At 43.6% G+C, this 20,604-nt stretch overlaps 4 protein-coding genes across 9 annotated transcripts in view; 3 read left to right on the top strand and 1 right to left on the bottom strand.

The window, feature by feature from the left end:
• The window catches only part of LOC126567854 (A disintegrin and metalloproteinase with thrombospondin motifs 1), a 321,278-nt gene that overhangs the window by 44,095 nt on the left and 256,579 nt on the right, over positions 1-20,604 (top strand). The gene's annotated exons all lie outside the window — the stretch shown is intronic.
• Positions 1-20,604, top strand: part of LOC126568278 (eukaryotic translation initiation factor 3 subunit M) — a 464,890-nt gene that overhangs the window by 290,491 nt on the left and 153,795 nt on the right. The window contains exon 5 of one of the 2 annotated variants that reach the window (XM_050224724.1): positions 8,483-8,497. The exons of the other annotated variant lie outside the window; for it this stretch is intronic. The gene's annotated coding sequence lies outside the window, so the exon portion shown is untranslated. Of the gene's footprint in view, positions 1-8,482; positions 8,498-20,604 lie in introns of those variants that run through there. 2 annotated transcript variants of the gene reach the window in all.
• The window catches only part of LOC126567948 (bestrophin-4), a 186,412-nt gene that overhangs the window by 57,403 nt on the left and 108,405 nt on the right, over positions 1-20,604 (top strand). The gene's annotated exons all lie outside the window — the stretch shown is intronic.
• LOC126567549 (probable tRNA(His) guanylyltransferase) overlaps positions 1-20,604 on the bottom strand; it is a 268,208-nt gene that overhangs the window by 207,849 nt on the left and 39,755 nt on the right. The window lies entirely within an intron of this gene.

Genomic DNA, 20,604 nt, shown 5'->3' with positions numbered 1-20,604 from the left:
TTCCCTCATTGTACGTTGCTACACTGCCGTTGCACAATATTCTTGTTTCCTTTGATACTAGTTCCGGTTTTTCTTCGCGTGCCGGGCCGGTTATTGAAACGGCTGAACCAAAAACCAGGAATGAGGCGAATTCAATCGCAACTATTTCTTCACATGGAATGTTTTCCGCTTCATCGTGTCAGTCAGGCTGATGATTCGGGGTAAATCTATCCAGAAAAAGGACGCGTTTGGAGCGAAGGTATTTGAAAATCATTCCAGAACCCACAGAACTAATTGTTGTCTGCTGGTAGAAGACAGCGACTTCGGAAGATGGACGCAGCGTGGTCGGGTGGTATTAATAAAAGAAAAAAGCCACACGGCATCTACCGGCGTTCGATTATTCATGGGAACAGAGAAGCCCGAACCTGTGCGGGGAATGAATCGATTTTCTACCATTAGACGTACCATCCGGGCGTAATTAGGCAATTGTTACACAGTGACTTTGGGGTTGCCGCCGCCGCCGCCACCACGGTCAGGAACTGTAATTATGCTTCATTAGCCGTCAATGGACGGTACTCGACCGCTAGCTACGGTGCTCAGTCACTCGTAAACAAGGTGTCGGAGTCGGAACTTTGCCGATTGTAATGAATTTAAGTTTTTTGCTGTTGTTATTCGGTCGCTGTTTGCCAAAATGGGCTTAAGAATATGTGCAATTAAATGTTAACTAACGTCGCAAAAGGAGCTTTGTTTTAATAAGGCATTTTTCGGCATGATGAACTAAAATACAGAGTGAAAAACACATCACTGTAACAAAGCGTTAATTGGCACATAGTACCTTCCGATCTAATAAAAAAAATCGCAGGTCTGATCATAGGCAATTCTTTTGGAACGCTTTTAATTCAGCGTAGTTTTCGAAAGCAGAAATCAAAATTAAATGCTAAATTACATTCGAAAAAACTGCTCTGAGGGCAGTATATGCTTTAACAGGACTGATGCGCGTCAATTTTCGTCTAAATCTGAAATTTCTAAGTTACATCAGGTATATGACGCATAATAAGGACATTGAAACAATAAGTAATAGTCTTTAAATTCGTAGATCTGTCCTCTGTCGACGACAGTCCTAAGATACCAGAACTCCTCTACCACCTCGAGGTTGTCGCCGTCAACTAACACACAAGTCTAGTAAGCCATTAGATGCCCGACGTGATCCAGAAGGTTATTAAACCAAGAAGCGGAAGAGAAACAAGAAGAAGAAATTGGAATAAAAAAATTACTGACTTATAAACCAAGCTCTATCGCTGCTAGCAGTGATGTGTAGATTTAAATCTCATGTGAATCATCGAAACGAAAAATAGCACGTTGCTATTTGTTCTTCTATTGTTACTAAGCTATACTCTAATTCTACTTAAGCGACGCAATTCTGCTGGACAACATTTTCGGTGTACTAAAACAACACAAAAATAAATTAAAGATTCTTAAAGCCCAATGTCATCAAATCTTGGCTTGTTATAAAATCGAATAATTATAAAGCACTGAATTCCTAAGCGCGTAAAACTAAAGACCATCTCCGTCATTTTGAAACGAGATGTCACAATTTCTTTTCTTTTCCGTCATCAACTATAAACCCGATCGCTCACACGTTTGTGCGATGAGAATAAATTTCTCTGATCCATCGTACGTTCTACTGCATTCCTCAACATGAAAGTCATCCAACTGACTGACCCGTTGCGGTATGCTTGATTGAAGCTTATTCACTCACCGAACTGGCATGCTTCCTGTCGAACGGCAACCGTTTTTGCCGGGGATCATACACTATCTTTCATAATGCGTTCCGATTTGCTCATCCTTTCGCGGTGCCTTCGTGCTTTCGATGAAGCATTCACAACGAAAGGCAAAGAACCGGGAAAAGTGCCTGGACGCGGGATGGAATATTTGAAGCTGTATTAAAAGAAAACTATCCCCACCGGCAAGCTAGCTCTGCACAGAACGGAACGGAGTGCATTCTCGACCATCGCTCATCATAATGTAATCGGAGCGCATTTATCAGTCGACGACTATGGCACCTTGCGGTGGAACGATTGCCACTGGCCCTGTCACACAGCGGAGAAACGATGATGCTCGAAGCACGTCTTTCGAATATGGCTAGAGTGTCGACCCGGTGTCTCGTAGACGTGTGTCCCTCGTAGCGTGTTGAGATGGGAGTTTTTGCGGTAATAAATCTACATTTCAAATGTCGGAAGACTTCCGGTTTCGGTGGCATCGGTTACGGATTGATTTAAAGTGGACGATGGAATGACGGGCTAAGTTCCGCCTGAAAACCGCAACCGATACACACCACCGAAGGTGTGCATCTTGAACCCTGCCGAAATGAGGACCCCATTTCCCGTCGGTCCCTAGTTGACCGTAACGATGATGATGACGATGATAATAATGTTGATGCTGGTTACCAAGAACCTACAGTTGAACTGTTTTTTGTGTGCTGCTTCGGTGGTTTAATGGACGCCATTGCTTAAATATTTAACTCGCCTCTATTGAACATTCCTCCAACTCTGGAGTGGACATTGGCAAAGGATCCTCTTGCGGTTGCAGGAGTGTCCTGTTCCTGTCTCGCCGATAAGTATCGTTGATTTGTGGCTATTGAAAGCCGGCAGTGTAGTAACACAGGGCAAGGTGCGAAAGAATCCCCGGATGCTAGTCACATAGCCAACCCATCTTCAAACACAACATCACTCGACCGGAACAGTCATTAGTAATGCACAGATACACACACACGCCACTGGAAACGATTTGAATGTCATCAACTGTAGGGAGAAAAAAAAACAATTCCCTCCCGTCAACAAATCGAAAAGATTTCAGGTGCTCAACATAGAATTTATGACTCCGAGGCCTACCGAAATTGAGGGACTTTCGGGTTTGAGAGATGCCGACTGACAAACCGCACCGGACGCCTCATCGGTCGATGTGATTTGGGGGGGAATCGTTGGGTTTTGTGTCTGGACACCGGGTTTTATCAGGTTGATGCATTTCGTCAACGCAAGGAACTCATCCCCTCGTCTGACTATTCGCTCTATTTCTGAGCACAATCGACCCGAGTTAGATGGGGTGATCCGAGCACAGTAACAGGAGTGTCACTGTGTGAATGTTGCCTATCACGGCCGATGAGCATTTTGGGCTCGTTTCCGGTGGTGACTGCAGGTATGGTCATCCGGTTGCAGTGGGATTGCAATTTGGGGTTCAATCTAGCTCAGATGAGTGATTTGTGTGTTTGATTCGATACATCGACAGTGCAATCGTTGGTGCTTCGGGGTAAAATATATGGTAAAAATCGATCTGCCATCAGAGAACGGGATGGTCTGGTACTAAGGGAATTGTAATTTGCAATTCAAAATTATTGCATGAAGATATTTTACTATATTCCAATGAGTAAAATATAAAGTTTTATTGTAAGACTCACACACCTTCCATCTACTTGCTTCGCAGAACATACTCCGTGCTATTCTCGACTAATGAATGAATAACTTTTTTCCGTACAAAAAAAACCTATGTGTGAAATATATTCACGAAAAGGGGCTGGCTGTGATATTTGGAGGAAATTTGAATAGGAAAGTGTACACCTTTATCGCTGGTCGGTTTGCAACTGTATATTCGTTTGTCCTTTTTTGTATATAATATTTCATGCAGTTCATAATTCGTGTAGATCGAGCAGTTTCTAACGTCGAGTAGTTTATAACCTAATCTTAGTTTCCTAACGCTTTGTTTTATGCAATTCAAATTTATGGTCGAAAATAATTATTCTAATTCCAACATTCCCGGCCACCAAAGAAGAACTTCTTTAAATTTCATGCAAAATATAAATCCAAAAATGAGTTCAAAAAAGAATTCAAAAACAGTTCGACTCTTGAACCTGACGCTTATCTCCTATCATACTGCTCGTGTGTGTAGATGTGTGAATGTGTGTTGCGTGTATCTTGTTCTGCCATGAGTGCGAAATGTAAACAATGTCGCGTGGCTTGCAGCTGCGCGTTACTCAGTGCCAGTGGTTTCCTTCTGTTCTAAGTTGCCAATTACGTCCGGATTAGGCAAAACTGCCAGACGATTAGCTGCGCGGACGATTTGCTTCCCTGAAGCAGTGCGCAGTGTAACGACGCGAATAACATCGTCCTTTCCAGGGTGTACTGCAACGATGCGCCCCATCGGCCACGAGGTAGGATGTACATTGTCTTCCTTAATAATCACCAGTGTATTTTCTTTCAGAACCGCTGATTTCCCGTTGCAATATTTGGCTCGAGCTTGTAACTGCTGCAGGTACTCCGGATACCATCGAGCCCAAATGGTTTGCAGATGTTTTTGTACCAACTGGTATTCCCTCAAATAGTTGCTCGGTGTCTCGGTGTAATCGATGATTGGTACCGCTTGCAGATTGCCACCGACGAGGAAGTGTCCCGGTGTCAATGGTTCCAAGTCCGACGGCTCATCGGATAGAGGTGTAATTGGTCGCGAATTCAAACATTGCTCTACCTGGGCAAGTAGGGTAAGCATGCTCTCCTGTGTGATGCTTGTTGTTCCTATTGTTCTGACTATATGCTTTTTAGCTGCCTTCACCGCCGCCTCCCATAAACCTCCAAAATGTGGTGCTCTTGGTGGGATAAACTTCCACTTCATATGATTCATCGCGCACCAATCAAATATAGCAGCTCGATCGTGTTCGTCGCTCTTTAGCATCTTGTAGACGCGATTCAGCTCATGTGCCGCTCCCTTAAAGGTGGTTGCATTGTCGGAATGCAGTTCACTGATTTGACCACGACGTGCAATCAAACGACGAAGTGCATTGATAAATGCTGTTGATGTTAAATCGCCAACCAGTTCGATATGTACCGCTCTTGTTGAAAAACATACAAATATGGCGATGTATGCTTTAATCGGACTTCTGTTGCGTATGGTTTGTTTTATATAGATTGGTCCGCAATAGTCTACTCCGCATACTGAGAATGGTCTTGTTGGTGTGACTCGTGATGTTGGCAAATCGGCGATACTTTGCTTAATAAGTGTGGGTTTGGCCTTAAAACATGCGTGGCAACTGTGGTACACAGACTTGCATAAATTGCGACCGCCAATTATCCAAAAGCTTTGGCGTAGTGTTGTTAAAAGCAGTTGTGGTGCAGCATGCAGCTTACTCAAGTGTATCGAAACAGCTAGTAGTGCGGACAGTGGATGTTTCGATGATAATATTACCGGGTGTTTTTCTGATTCCGACAGATGTGCGTTACTGAGCCGGCCACCAATGCGCAGAATACCTTGCGTATCTATGAAAGGGGAAATCCATTTCAGTTTGGAGTTCTTCGGAATCTCTTTGCCCTTCTGCAGGTGTTGTATCTCCTCGGAAAAGGTGTCTTGTTGCGAAAGATAACACAACTTGAGTTCTGCCGCCTTGAGTTCGTCTACAGTGAGCGGTGGGATATCCTTAGCATGGACCTTGTTTCCTACGCGGCGCTTTGCGTTTTGTATAAAGCGCAAACAATGTGCAACAACTCTTTGCAGTTTGTGGTAGATCGAAAATCGTGAGAACAAACTGTTTCGAAATTCGCAGATTAATGCTGTGCTTGCAACCCGTGACGATAGTTTTTCTTCTTCTGCGCTCTCATCTTCGCTTGGTGATGGTGTGTTCTGTGGCCATTCTTCCGAGTTGCGTGCTAACCAATGTGGCCCGTGCCACCAGCGCTCACACACTAGCAACTTTTCCGGCGTTAAACCTCGCGAAATGTCGTCTGCTGGATTGTCCGAGCCTGGAACATGCTTCCAGCATTGTATTCCAGCCGTGTGCTGAATTTTTGCAACCCTGTTTGCAACGAAGGGCTTCCATCGATTTGGTGCTGAATTCAGCCAGTGAAGGACAGTCATGGAATCGGTCCAACAGATGGTGGTAGCAGAAATTTTCAGTGATTGCTGGACTTTCTCGTAAAGAAGTGTGGCTAGTCGTGCTGCACATAATTCCAATCGAGCTATGGAATGTGAATTGGATAACGCAACGACCTTTGACTTGGCTGTTAGCAGCTGCACGGTGACTCCTTCCATGCTTTCAGCCCGAATGTAGCAACAAGCACCATATGCTAGTTGTGATGCGTCAGCAAAGATATGAATTTGCAGACTTGTTGCCGTGCATCGCGATATGTACCGTGGGACTGTCAAATTGCGTAGTGAAGATAATGTAGAGTGAAATTTCGACCATTCATGCTGTAAGTGCGATGGTAGCTCGCTGTCCCAGTCATATGCCTTTCCATGAATCTTGAGAGCCCATAGTTGCTGCATGAACATCTTTGCGATGATGATCGTTGGGCCCAGTAGCCCGAGGGGATCAAATATCTTGGCGATATATGACAAAATTAACCTTTTCGTCATGCTGGGTGTTGTAGGTGGTATCTCAATACGAAACCGTAGTGTATCAGTTGCCGGTTCCCAAACGATGCCTAGTGTGGATACTTGTTTCGAGCTCTTCCACTCGTGCGAGAGTTGTACCGCCACATCTTCTGAAGGAACGTTCTTCAATGCTTCGGAGCGGTTCGATGCCCATTTCTTCAGCGTGAAACCAGCTGAATTTAGCATGTCTGAGATTTGCCTTTGTATAACGATTGCTTCGGACAAATCATCGGTACCCGTTAGCAAATCATCTACGTAAAAATCGTTCATGACCGCGTTCATTGCCAAAGGATACTCTTCCTTGTGGTCAAGAGCAATCTGTTTGAGGGTCCTGGTTGCCAAAAATGGAGCAGAGGCTGTGCCGTACGTAACCGTCTGTAGCTCAAAGGTCGATATAGGATCTGCAGGATGTTCTCTGTACCGGATGCGTAGATAGTTACGATCATGAGGGCTATGTAAAATTTGCCGATACATCTTCTCTACGTCTGCAGTGAGAGCAATGGCACGAGAACGAAACCGAAGGATAAGCGATAAAAGATCTTCTTGAACGACTGGTCCCACTAAGAGTTTATCGTTCAATGAGTAACCACTCGAAGTCTTACAGGATGCATCGAACACGACACGCACCTTCGTGGTTGTGCTTGACTCTTTAACGACAGCGTGATGTGGGAGGTAGTAATGCTCTACCGAATCGTTTGCAGGACTGGTAAGCCGCTTCATATGCCCCAAATGCTCATATTCTTTCATAAATTTCACATACTCTTCTTTCATTTTCGCATTGGTGTTCAACCGCCGTTCGATAGAACGCAGTCTGCGATCGGCTATTTCCTTCGACTCTCCTAAAACGATATTAGGGTTGGAGTTAAATGGCAAACTAACGACATACCTTCCACTTGAGTTGCGAACAGTTGTTGCTGCGAAATGCTTCTCGCAAGCATTCTCCTCAACCGATAGCACAGGATCCTCGGCTATGGTTTCACTCTCCCAGAACCGCTGCATGGTCTCCTCCAGTGGGGTGTCGTATGCAGATAGATGGCACAGCCGCGGACCGACTGACGAATGATGAGTGTTGCCGGTGACAACCCAACCAAAGTGGGTTTCGACCAGCCACGGTTTGCCTCTACCGATAGAGCACTTGCGACCGGTGTGGAGCTCCCAGAACGTATCGCCTCCGATGACGATGTCGATTTGCCCCGGACTGTTAAAGGTGCTGTCCGCCAATGCCACGTCCGGCATTTTCCATGAAGAGACGTCCGTTGGTGATGTAGGGATGTTTGCGGATGGCGTGTCCAGAACCAAGAAAGTCATCTCCGTTGCGAAGGGTTGTGTCTTGGACTGAACGGTAGCGACGATGGAACCCTTGATCTGCTGTACTGCATTGCCGATGCCCGATACAGCGACGTTGACCCTTTTGCGACTCGTCAGCAGTTTCCGTGCGAACTCCTCAGCGATGAAATTCGACATGGATCCCGAATCCAACAACGCCCTTGCTTCATGGGTGTTCCCGTAGTCATCCTTGATCTGGATGTTTGCCGTCGCCAGAAACACATTGTCTTCATTCGACTGAGCTGACAATGTTACCGTTGCGGGTGGAGCATAGGGTGGTGAATGATGTAGAAGTGTGTGATGACGCTCACGACACGTGCGACACGAATAATCCGACTTGCACGCTCTAACCTGATGATTGCTGCTCAAACAGTTCCAGCACAGCCGCTTCGATGCGACGACGTCCCGTCGCTGTTGGACCTCCTTGGCGATGAACACTGGACAGTTGCGCAGTGTGTGGTCTTCGGAACACTCCAATGGACACTTTGGCTGTTGGGTGTGCGCAGTCGATGCAGCAGGAGCCGAGCGAGATGTAGCTGCATTCGCGATGAATCTCCGTTGCCCTGGTTGACGAATGAGACCGGCCACCTTGATACCACTAGCTGCTTGATCCTTCACGAAGTTGTTGGTCGATTTCAAGATTTGGATACGATCTTGCACGAAGTCGATCACATCCTTATATTTGTCCGTCGTGAAGTGCACGGAATGTTTCTCCCAAGCCAACAATGTCTCTCGATCCAACTTCATCAGCAGCATGTTTGAGAGGGGTGTGTCCCACGAGTCAACCGGTTCGTTCAGCTTTTTCAACCCGTTGACGAAGCGGGTGAATTCATCCACCAGGTGCGTGAGCTTGTCAACGCACACCAATTGCACTCCCGGAAGGTAGTGCAATTTGCGATAGTATTCGCGAATCAAAAGACGAGAATTGTCGTACCGTTTAAGAAGCGCCGCCCAGGTAACCGAATAGTTGTCCGCCGTTAAAGGTGTATGCTCGAAGGGTACCGCCGCGTCCCCCTTCAACGATGACAGTAAGTATTGTAGCTTCGCGATAGATGGAAGCTCGGCTGAAGCGTCGATCATTGCGATGAAGCGATCTCGGAAAGAAAGCCATTTTGTGTGATCTCCGTCAAATGTTGGAAGTTCGATTTTGGGCAAACGTAAATTTGGCGCGTGGGGTCGACCGAATGCAAGCGTTGAGGAAGCCAAGCCCGTTGTATCGTTGAGCGAACCTTCTTCCTTTGGCTGTCTTTCCCGTAGAAATGATTTTAGCTTGCGACAGCGTTCTTCAATGTCGATCCGTTCCATTATGCTGGCTTCGACCGCTTCGTCTTTATCTTCAAGCTCTTCCAGTTTCGAAACTGCGGTGAAAAACTCTTCCTTATGTTTCGCCAGATCTTCTAACACCTCCGGAATCTGCTTGGCATCATCACTCGAATATTTCGCCTGGAACCGTTCCAGCGATTTTATGTTCTCCAGGGCGATCCTCTTTTTCAGTTGCACTGCTTTAATTTTCTTATCCATTGCACAAAGAAAATACTGCGATATCACACGAAAATAACGAACAAAGCGATGGCGCGAAATTCAAAATGATGGCGTGTAACCGACCGTTGCCCTTGATGCGGGGCGATATGCGATGGCGGGAATTGTCACGGAATGACTTGCACACTTGACGACGAATACCGAATTCCACTCTTGATGCAGAATGAAACTTATTTCTTCTCCGTATATCACGATCCGGTTCGAAGGACCAAAAAATGTGAAATATATTCACGAAAAGGGGCTGGCTGTGATATTTGGAGGAAATTTGAATAGGAAAGTGTACACCTTTATCGCTGGTCGGTTTGCAACTGTATATTCGTTTGTCCTTTTTTGTATATAATATTTCATGCAGTTCATAATTCGTGTAGATCGAGCAGTTTCTAACGTCGAGTAGTTTATAACCTAATCTTAGTTTCCTAACGCTTTGTTTTATGCAATTCAAATTTATGGTCGAAAATAATTATTCTAATTCCAACACTATGTCCACCGATGATGTAACCTGAAACAATCGATTCATCCGTCCTACGTCAATTTCTTGATTACAAAAACAAAAGACAAAGCACAAATGTAATTTGCGTGACCAAGTTGACTCTGGACCCAACCCAAAAACCCATTACAGGTCTACCGCGACACGATGGTAGGCCACTTAGTATCAATGGTTAGACGTACGTAAACGGTAGAGAAGACCAAAAAAAAAATGTCCCATGTCATCGAATGTAAAAACAACGACAGACACATTAATTTCACTTTTCCGCAAACAGGGAGGGTGGCCCAGAGACAAAACAAATAGCGTCCATTGGATTAATAAAATACCACCCCGGCAGGTGGCCACCGCTGTCATCGATCGACGACGGCAGGCAATTCCCCACCACCATCATCATCATCATTATGGAAATATGTTTAACCGGGGCCCGTCGAACCTACCGGAGAGACAAACGGAATTCCAGCTTCCAGCGCCGATGGACAATTAATAAATCCAGCCGCGTTTTGTGCGGCTACAGAGCGTTGCCAAGATATCGTCCGCGAACCGGGACCAGCGCTCAGCGTCAGGAATTAATCAACTGCCGTAATCGGATACGGTGAGAAGCTATCGCTGACCGAGACGATCATCGGAGGCTCTCTTCAGCTCCTATCTATCGGTTATCGGGGTGCCGGTGGTAACCGTGCGGACCCGGTCGCACTCATGATGGATCGATCAATTAGCGACGATACGCAGCGAGAGAGGCTCGTTTGTTTGAACGAATTCTTCTGCGCGAGGCAAAGAAGATGACGAAGGATATCGCAATCGAAGGTTAATGCGTGTTTCTTTTGTGTTTCGAAAAGGAATCTGTCAGCGCGTGTCATGGGGGCTTTTTTCTCCAAACTACCCCTAGAGTGCATTATTTGTGACAGAACACTCCGATGGGCGGCTCCGCTCGGTTCTTAAAGCATTATTTCAACGAGTGTTTGATGCATGAAGAAATATTTTTTTTTCTCTCGATAGAACGTAACCTCACTTTTAGCTGGTCAAAAAGCTAAAGAGATTGTTTCTTCTGCGCACAAAAAAAAAGCAAATCTTACCAAGCTCGATTGCGTGCGGACGGACAAGACGTTCTCTAAAGGAAATTAAACTGTGCGTTGCCTATCAATTTCGTTACAATGATCCAATTCGATACGGTCGATTGGCCAGAAACGACAGACCGAAGGCACTATTCCGTTTTTCATGCTGGTGGGTCGCATGAGTGGACAGTTTGCCGCATCAAAGCGGTTTCGGACGGGAACCGGTTAGAAGCCACTCGGTACAGTTTGAGCCAGAGCTTGAGTAAAAATACAATGGTATGGGAAAAAATTTGTTGACGAGACTGATGTTTGGTTGAGGTTATTTTCAACTATTAATTAAGATATATTACGTATCGCGATAACTAAGCAATGCGCAGCATAGTAAGAATTTAATTAGATAAATGATAGTCCTTGACGCGCGTGAATATTTTTGCATAACTTAGATAAAGGCATGCTAAGAAATTCTAATGATATCAAAACAAACATCAAGCTTCAAAAGCAATGCCTTCGAGCTAGAAGACTCCGAAGTTTAAATGAGATGAAGCTTAGCAAACGAGTTCAGATGATTCAGTAAACATCACCTGATATCATTAATTGTTAAAAACTCATTTCTGGCGTAACGCCATCCACAGCTCTAACTATGTAATTGCTGATTCAAAGTCGAAATATTATTCTGACAATAGAGCTAGTATGTTATCCAACTGATCCAGCTGATACGTTGATGCGATTAGGGCACTTCGGGTGATTTACGGATTTATTGACGTAGCTGTTCACACCTGCCTGTTCCGGTTGCGGTTATACATTTGTTTTTAAGTATGACAGCTTTTGCCGTATTGTCAACACCGCATGTCCTAGATTAACAGAGCTTTTTTTTCTCTTATGTCCTCAACTTTCGTATTAATGTGAACTTGAGGTGAATGTTTTGGAATAAGATACGAAATTATCTCTACAAACTCTTGGACAGGTACCGACTTTGAAGTCATTGCATCTTAAGTTGACAAGTTCCTCTTTATCGCGATTATATTACCACGCTAGAAATGATCCTCGGAAGGTAGATCCTCGATCAGGGTTATTTGAATGCTTGTTTGCCGGGGGGCGACACTGTACTTCAAACAGCAGAACCAGGTGTCAACTCCCATCCGGATTTTTCCCCCAAAGCGAAGATTTTGACAATCTAAAGACGTGATATCAGCAAGTCTAGTAAGCCAACAGGAGTTCAACGTAACCATAAAAGGTGTTATGGCAGAAAGAAGAGAAAGATTGGGCTGTACGTTGCCTTTTCCTCCAATATACCTCACATGGAGACTCTATTAGCATCAAGCCCAACAAATACTGGCATTTAAGATCATTTGGTAAAATTTACAGCTATGTATCGTTTTCAAATATTTTGCCATCATTCGTGTGAGGGACACTGAACAAAACCATTAAATGTCTAAATAAAATGGATGAAAATAAAATTATCATTTTGTACACAAAAAGGGAACTCTCTCGGTGTTCCCCATTTTTAAGCACGTAGCTCCCTATCTAATTCGATATAGATTTTAGCTTTATCCCTGTCGAAAGCACGTGATTTGATTGTGATCGATGCACGAAAAACACGTGCCGAAATACACCCATGAAGCGAGAGAGAGAGAGAGAGAGAAAATGGTTTCCCGACAAAAGCACGTGGTTCAAAAATTTCAAAGCACAATAAATTAGATTCAATTTCTTCGAAATCCTTCACCCTCTACACGTCACCCGAACCGGCGCAAATGTGTACACAATTTAGAAAGCATGCCCCACACAGAACGGTTCCCAAACCTCTCGCATGTCCCGAAACAGTAGTTTTGCTTTAATTAAGTTTAAATTTTCGTTCTAAATAACAAACACGTCCAACATCCCGGGATGTCGGACACGTCAGCCGGTGGGTAATATCTAAAACCTTCTTATCACTGTGTGTTCTTATATGCAATTTCGGAAAAAATGAAAAATGAAAGCATCCAGTTAAAATGAACTTAAGTGTGCACCGTGTTCCAGGCCACCCTTTTGGTAAGGGGGTTAGCAGGAAGGACTCCGTTTGGACATCATCGGATAACATTGTGTGCCGGGCAGCAAGCGCGCTAGAATGGACACTTTGACAATGTAGATCTCGTCGGGAATGCACGGTACGGAAGCAGCCTCGAACGCGATAATCGTAAATTGACTTTCGTTCTTCTTTGAATGGTAAACTTTTCGGACCAAAGGAAGAACTTTTCGCCCCGTGTTGTGGACTGCACCCTTGTAGCCGGTTCGACAGTGGCGCTTTTTCTTTCGCTGACCCGACCGGATCATCCGGTATTCGACACCTAGTCCGGGGGTGTTTTTTTTTTTTTTCCTTTCTCTCTCCCCCTGCTTTGAGGCAGCTTAACTACGCTGCAGGGACACCATGTGGAGCAGAGTTCTCCCGACTTTCTTCCACGCTCTACGACATCTTCTTTTTCTTCAGTTTCAAAACTGTTTTAACTTTGGTCTTTTCTTTTTTGCTCTTTCCCCCTTTTGCTTGATAAAGGACCCGGGGTGGTACGCAATAGTGGAACACCCAAGAAAAAAAAAAAATAGAACACACTCACAAGACAGGACGATCAGCGATTTCTTTCTCATCAAACTTTCAACTATCCTGTTTTATCCGTACCATCCGTTCCATTTGCGATCATGTTTTTGCTTGCTTTTCGTTTTGTTTTTTCCTTTTTTTTCGCGTAGAGCTAACAAAGGTGCCCAAATATGCCCTACCGCTAAAACTCTTCGCCCAAGGGAGGTGTTTGGAAGGATTGAGAAATAAAATGCTTCTTCGTTCGGTGGATCCTGTTTCCACTTAGCACCGTATTAGCGAGGAGACCGACTCAACTACAGATATATTTACAGGGTTTTCTTGTCCTTTTTAAATGCGGATAAGAGTTTTAAAATGCCGATAATTCTTCAAAATGCATTCTAGTTTTCATGTTCTCTTCTTTTTTATTTGCTTATTTGTATTGTAATTTATCCGTTGTCTATTAAATCCAATAACAAAGATAAAAATAAGACTCTCCACTTGCGTAAAATCTATATCGAGGGGACATAAGCTTCGTATAATCATGACATCTGAAACATTTTTAGTTTACTTTTCAACAGCATCGTTGACATGACCTGACCATGTAAAAACAAAAATCAATACAATTAATTTTTCAGAAATCTGCTCAATTCTTTTCGGGATTAAGATTGACAAAAATCACATGCGTTTGACGCAACCTAGTTGTGTGTGTAAATTTGTATGGAGAGCAAGCAGCATTTTAGCCTCAAAACGTTAAAACACATCAAAACTGGCTTAGGTTGGAATTAGTTTCAAAATTTCAGAGGAATATAAAATCATATTATAAAACCCTGCACCATCCCACTTTGCTTATTCGCTTTGCGGATGTTTTTTTTTGTTTGTGGAGGCAAAAATTCTACAGGGAAAAAATATGTATCATAATGATTCCATTCCCCCCACTTCCCAACCAACTTACTGTAATCGTTGGATGCGTTTGGATAGGTTTGCCCGGTTAACGCGCCAGAAGTTTTACGCTTGCAAAAACCTTCTGATGCAGATCGCACAGAAAACCGGTAGAAAACTCCCTTGAGGCAGGAGGACCTGTGCTATGTTCTCGACCTTACTACTTCTTTTTTTTGCGCGTACTTTCTCTTCTAACGCTCACCATATTTTCTTCCCGGAGGGCTAGATAGGTAATATCCGGTGCGATGGTTTGGCTGAGGTACGGGCTCATTCTTGCCCAGCATCGATGGCCTTTGGTACACCATCGGCACCAGCGCCGACCATCTTCAAAAGGTTAAAAGCCCCACAGGCGTGTGGCAGTGGAACAGGTTGAGGAAATTGGGAGGCCAAAGTTAGTCTTTGACCCGCCCGCGCGAGATTATTTCTACTTAGCGCAAACGCGTTGAAAAGTCATTCATAAAAGGGCCCCGGCAATTCAATAAGGCGAAAGTTTTTGGTCGGCCCGAGCCACCAGTGTGCTCCGGCGCTAGTGCTGTGAGTGTGTGTGTGCAGCTCTTGGGCGGGTTAATGGAAAAAGTAGTAAGTAAAGAATGGTAGTAGCAGAGCCCTGGTTCCTGGCTTTTTGAATTTTCGACGCCCCAGGTTTCCCTTTTCTTAATCATTTGGTCAGTTAGCGCTCTATTACAGGTCCAAGCGATCTTTTGTGTAAAATACTGTTCAAACGAGAACGAGTGGCAAAGAAAGAACGAACGAACGGAAAGGTTCTAAAATGTAAGTGCTTCTTAAAAGAAACAATCACAAAAGATTTTAAACTTATCGCAATTTCGAGCGAAGAAAAATTGCATTTTGTTTCCCTTCACACAGTCGCAAAAACTCTCGTGTGCCATTTTCGTTCTGGTGGGAGGGTCAAATTAAGAGCGTCGAGTTTTGTAAATGTTACTTTCTGCAGTTCTGTAATTACTGTACTTTGGCCAGATTTATTTACAGACTTTTATACTAGAGTGACGTATCCCAGGAGATGAAAGCTATGTTGAAGCTCCATGCTAGCTAATGACATATAAATATGACTACTAATACAAAGATGTACGAGCCATCGCTTAAGAGGAGGATAATTGCAATATACTCAAAGATAAGCCTATAAGCGATGTTTACAACATTTGCCAACATGGACCCAAGTAACGCTAAACACACTATATTGAGAGAAAATTTCCACAGTCTAAGAGTGTTATAAGTGTTTAACATGTAGGAGACGTTGACAAAATAATCTTGACAGTAGTGGCCCAAGAGTCAGAGCATCTGCTTAGACAATGGTGAAAACTATAGACAAAGTCATAGAGTCAAGACCAACAGAAGTATCTTAGAAAGCTGACATTGCAATCATCTTTCTAAAATTCTCGTCGTACTTACTTATTATGCAACATAGGACCTTCCCGATATTGAAGGACACAAACAGGAAAGCGTTTTGGTCGTCTTGTCGTCTATTATAAAAGATATTCGTTGATGTTAGGAATACATCCAACGCTCAGTTTCTGAAGAGAGTTGTACCGTGATCTGTTTTCCTTTAAAGCTTGTCATAGAAATTCATATAATCAGGAGTTGCAATCTTGTATCGTGATTGTAGGATACAGATCTTTCGATTCAGACTTAAGACTTTAGTGGAGAAGTTGGACCGAATCAGTGTTATGCAATGGGATCCGGATCGGATTCTGCGATACGATTTTTCCTCGGATCAATCCGGATTCAATCCCAAATCTTGGATCGCCTGGATTCCGAGTCCGGATTGGGATCAAAAACAAGAAACCGAATCCGGATCCCTCGGGGTTCGGATAATTCAGGATTGGGACCCACAAACAAAAATCCAGATCCCAGATTCGGATCTGTCAAGATTGAAGTCCGGGATTGGGATTTAAAGCGGTGTTTATATCATAGTGTAATCAGGGTATCATTGTCTGTTCACGGACTACTACAATATCTTGTAATCTTCAAAGCATTTCTGATGATGTTCATCCATTCGTGCTGCCCCCAAAAATTCTTCAAAAAATGCTTTTCTACGCTCTAGCAAACGAATTGCAGCAATAAATTTATAAGCTTTATAAGCGTCAACCACCCAAAAAAAAGAAAACGGAATTCCAACAGTGTGTGGCAATTCCAAGCATCCGGTTGCAGACGAAGACGAAACCACGACGATGACGACAACGGTTCTGGTCAAAGGATGCAAAAATGCATGCACACAAACACACATGTGCGCACACGTACTTGTGCATGAGGTTATAAAAGTCGTTTGCATTGGTCCGGCCGCTGCAGCTGATAAACAAACTATTTAAATGGAAATTATCCTCATTTGCATGATTCAGTATTTCGGTTTCGGTTTTCGACCCGGTGTATAGTAGGTGTCGCTCGCTGCTGGAATGCTGTTATTTCTATTTTATTTTCCCCGCCCACAGTTCCGGCCAGAGGGTAGAGGGCGACGTTATTGTGTGGTTACAGACGGACCCCCAAACTGACCGAAACGGCGACTGGCATTGCATCGTACCCGGCGCAGGCAGGATATGCATGGCTCTGCAGGACGAAACCGCAAAACGTTTTTCGGTTTTGGTCCTCGTAATGCTCGACCTCCATTCGGACGCCATGGAGGTTGTACGGTGATGATGGTTTTTCGCATGATCGGGTATGGAGGGCCATTGCAGGGGTGGGGAGGTGGAGCGGCAGAAACCTTGTTGCGTTTAGAGTTTGCGGGTGGCAAAAACGATATTACATTCCCACACTTGCACAAACCATTCGGTGGGCGTTGGTTTTGCACATTTCCATGGCCAAAAATTTCCACGTACAGGCCACGACGTTTCCGTCCAAACGACCGAACCATCGCCATCCGTCAACCCGGTAATCGGCGATTGTGACGTTGTGTGGCTTTGCTTTCGGCCGCCCCTTCGCCAAAACTGCAACAACCGCCACCATAAACCGGGAATGACTTTTAACTGCCGACAGTTTCGACCGCAATTTAAAATAAATGACAATCAATATGGATATGGATTTATTGAAATGTTTCAACTGTATCTCGCCAATTCTGTACCCTGTAACCACTGGTGGATGATTTTGTTACACACATCACACACGAAGAACGAAAAGAAAAACAACAAATTCATATTTCCATTTCTGCGAACAATCAGTCGCTATTTGCGACAACAGCGCAATGCAGTTAGGTTGTGCTATGATTGCACAGTAAATATTCAGAACTTCTCAATCAATCAATCATGCCAGAATTTACAATGAACCACCGATAAAAGGGGGGCGGCAGCTGGGACTGTTTGTTTGGAAAGTTTCACTTCCAGGAAACGATTTATCGGTTTTGATGTGAGGTGAATAAAATAAACCGAACCATTTAAGCCGTTGTGTGTAGCAGGAGGCGGGATAAAAAATTAAATAGTGTTTGTTTGGTGGAAAGACCAATTAAGATGTGAATAGATTTAAATGATTGGCACAGGTAAATGAAAAGAGCTTATCCATATTCAAGCAATTTTTTTCTTGATTTTTTTCTTACTTTATGAGTTTAAAAAGAACCATGTATTGTGTGTCCACGCCTGCAGATATGCAATCTACAGCCAAAAAGGTGATAAAGGGTGTGCGCAGCCAAAAAGGTTTCACTAAACAGATGAGGCACATTAAAAAAATTAAGAACATTGCATACTTTCAGGCTTTGAGAGCTGAGCACGTTACCAGGCAGACTTAGATAAACGGTTAAAGAATTTTTTACATGACTAAGATTCTACAATAAAACAAAAGTATTAGTTCCTTTTTTATTCATGTAGAATGGCCTGACCGTATTGTTTGATAGGCCGTTCTAATTTAAATAGTAAATTTATGCAATAGTGCACCTAAATTCTTCAAGCCGTATTTCTGACCGTAACCGTAAGACCCTATTTCTGTTCCCAAAATGATAATAATACTTAAATTAAACCAGCATTCGATTTATGGCTGATATTTTAAATCATGGTGAAAACGGAACGAAACCTACAAGGATTGCAGTCCTTCTGGATACTTATTGCAGTCAGGAAAAATATATTTTAGAATAAATAAGGATTGATTGGATGCTTATCCTCATCCCATTCCAGTGAGAAAAATTTCCCCATCAACCTTCTACAGCAAATTTCCCATCCAGAAAATCTCAGGCAAGATTGATGGCACGGTGAAAATTACTTGCCCAAAGCCTTTCACACAGCGGTTTTTCGCCGCACTACCGATCGTGTCGTAGCAATCATCTTCAAACCGCTCAATCAGTGTGACATATTCCAATCGCCTTAAAGCCGGCCATTAATGCATGCAGATCCGGCGGTGTGCTCGTTATGAAAATGTCCCATCAAAAATTCATATCCATGCCGGGCTGCCGCCGCCTTCCATCAAAAAGTTGTGATTATTCAAGCTATTACAACGAGAAGAGCGAGGCTCAAAGGTGTAGATAAAGTGACTGATAAAGCTTGGCAATTTTCCACGTCAGCTAGCGGGTAGAGCCGTACGAGTCACTACCACTACCATTACTACTACTAGCGAGCTATGATGAGTGGTTGTGGTGACTTCGTGGAAAAGGAAGTAGTCGAGTAGCCTTTTTACCACCTTTTCGCCAGATTAGCCAACTCATGTGTGAGTATATGTGGCAAGAACCACATACTTTAAGTGCACGGAGTGCCTTGAGCTGTGTCTCAGCTTCGGAGGTTAGTGTGTCACACTTACTGCCTCTACCGCACCGTGTGTTGTGGTTCTTCGACGGAAACAGGAAACATCAAACAAAAACCGTAGCTTGCCGTTAGTCGTCTTCGTCTACCTGTGGAATTATAATTGGAATAAATTTTACTCGCGCCTTACGAGTAACGCGTCACACAAGAGCCCTCGGACAGGACCCTTATTGCTGCTGTGAGGAGAGAACCCACAGTTGTTTTAGTTTCATACGTTCTATTTCCTCCGGCGAGTAGGACGCCACGTTCCTTAATGTGCAAACGTCAAACGCTAGCTTGGAGCACCTTTGGGTGGGTGTGCACCAAGGAAGTTCTATTTTTTTTAATTGCTTTCCGTTTCGCTTGGACAACTCATTGCATACGTTAACCCGGCACGGACAGCGTTTGCAAGCTGTCCCGGAAACATTGGTACCACCAAAGTGCACTTCCAGTGAGGTGGATGGGGAAATGTTAACCAATTTGTTTCCGAAAGCGTCACCCTCGTGACACATCAACGACGCACGTACGGTACAAAAACCAAGGCAAGAAGGACTTTCACGTAACAAGCTATTTCAACGCACGTTGAAGTTATTTGTTGCATTCGGTCTCACACACTCCAAGAGTACTTCTACGACTCTCTCCTGCATGCAGCAGGAGTTTGCTTTTTGAACTTTCAAGGTTTTCAAGCATGAAAAAAGAAAATGGTATAGTATGTGCGATAGAAGTGGAACATTGCCGGATAAATTATGACGTATATAACTTGTTGAAGTAGTCCTGAGGTATCTTGTTGCCAATGAAAACAAATCAACTGTAAAAGTGTCTTAATTAGCAATGGTTTACTTGCAGAATTCAAATGCAGGTACAATCTTTATTAAGAAATGGAAAGTACAATTACAAACATAAAGAAATCTTGAAGCTACTTGTGAAGTTACGTGAAGAGAGCCTGTTAAAAGATGATTAAGTTAATCAGGACTTTGAAGTATTTTTCTATATTCTATTCAGCTCTTTTCTAGTTTTTCTAATTGACAACAACTTTTTAGCTTTTTTTTTTGATAATCTAATAATCAAAGCCCGGTAAAATCTACCTTTGTGCCCACAAACTCCGAAATGCATGCAAACTCTGAGATGCACTTAAACCTCAAACTTTTTTATTCCATTGACAGCCTGGTCGTATTGCTAATAACTAAAGATAGCAATGATCAACATTCTCCTTGGTTGAAATACATTTTCTTACACGAATTAGCCGTGAAATGGCACCTTTGCCCGGTTATGTAGGTGTAATAGTTGCCAACATTTCTTGTCGGATGTCATGGGTTTTCACAAACGCACGATGCTGAAATTCTTTATTGTGGGAATTGTGCTCTTATCGTTGCCAATAATCATACTGGGAGAAATTCTAGCCCAAATAAGTAAATGATATGGAACGTGTCAATACGTAATGAAGGCCCGGTATTTGTGGGAATTAATTGTTGTGGTATTTCTTCTGCATCTGCCTGTGCTAAAATTTTAGAATCTGTTATCTTTCCATCGCCAATTCAATACTTATGTATCCTTGATGCAATTACGTCTACGCTCCAATCCCTCCTCTTTGTGACGTTTTGATAATAATCGCAG

This window comes from Anopheles maculipalpis, chromosome 2RL (assembly GCF_943734695.1).
Source record: "Anopheles maculipalpis chromosome 2RL, idAnoMacuDA_375_x, whole genome shotgun sequence".
NCBI classification, from domain to species: Eukaryota; Metazoa; Arthropoda; class Insecta; order Diptera; family Culicidae; genus Anopheles; species Anopheles maculipalpis.
The sequence above is the reverse complement of the archived record's forward strand: the minus strand, read 5'-3'. Positions and strand labels throughout refer to the sequence as shown.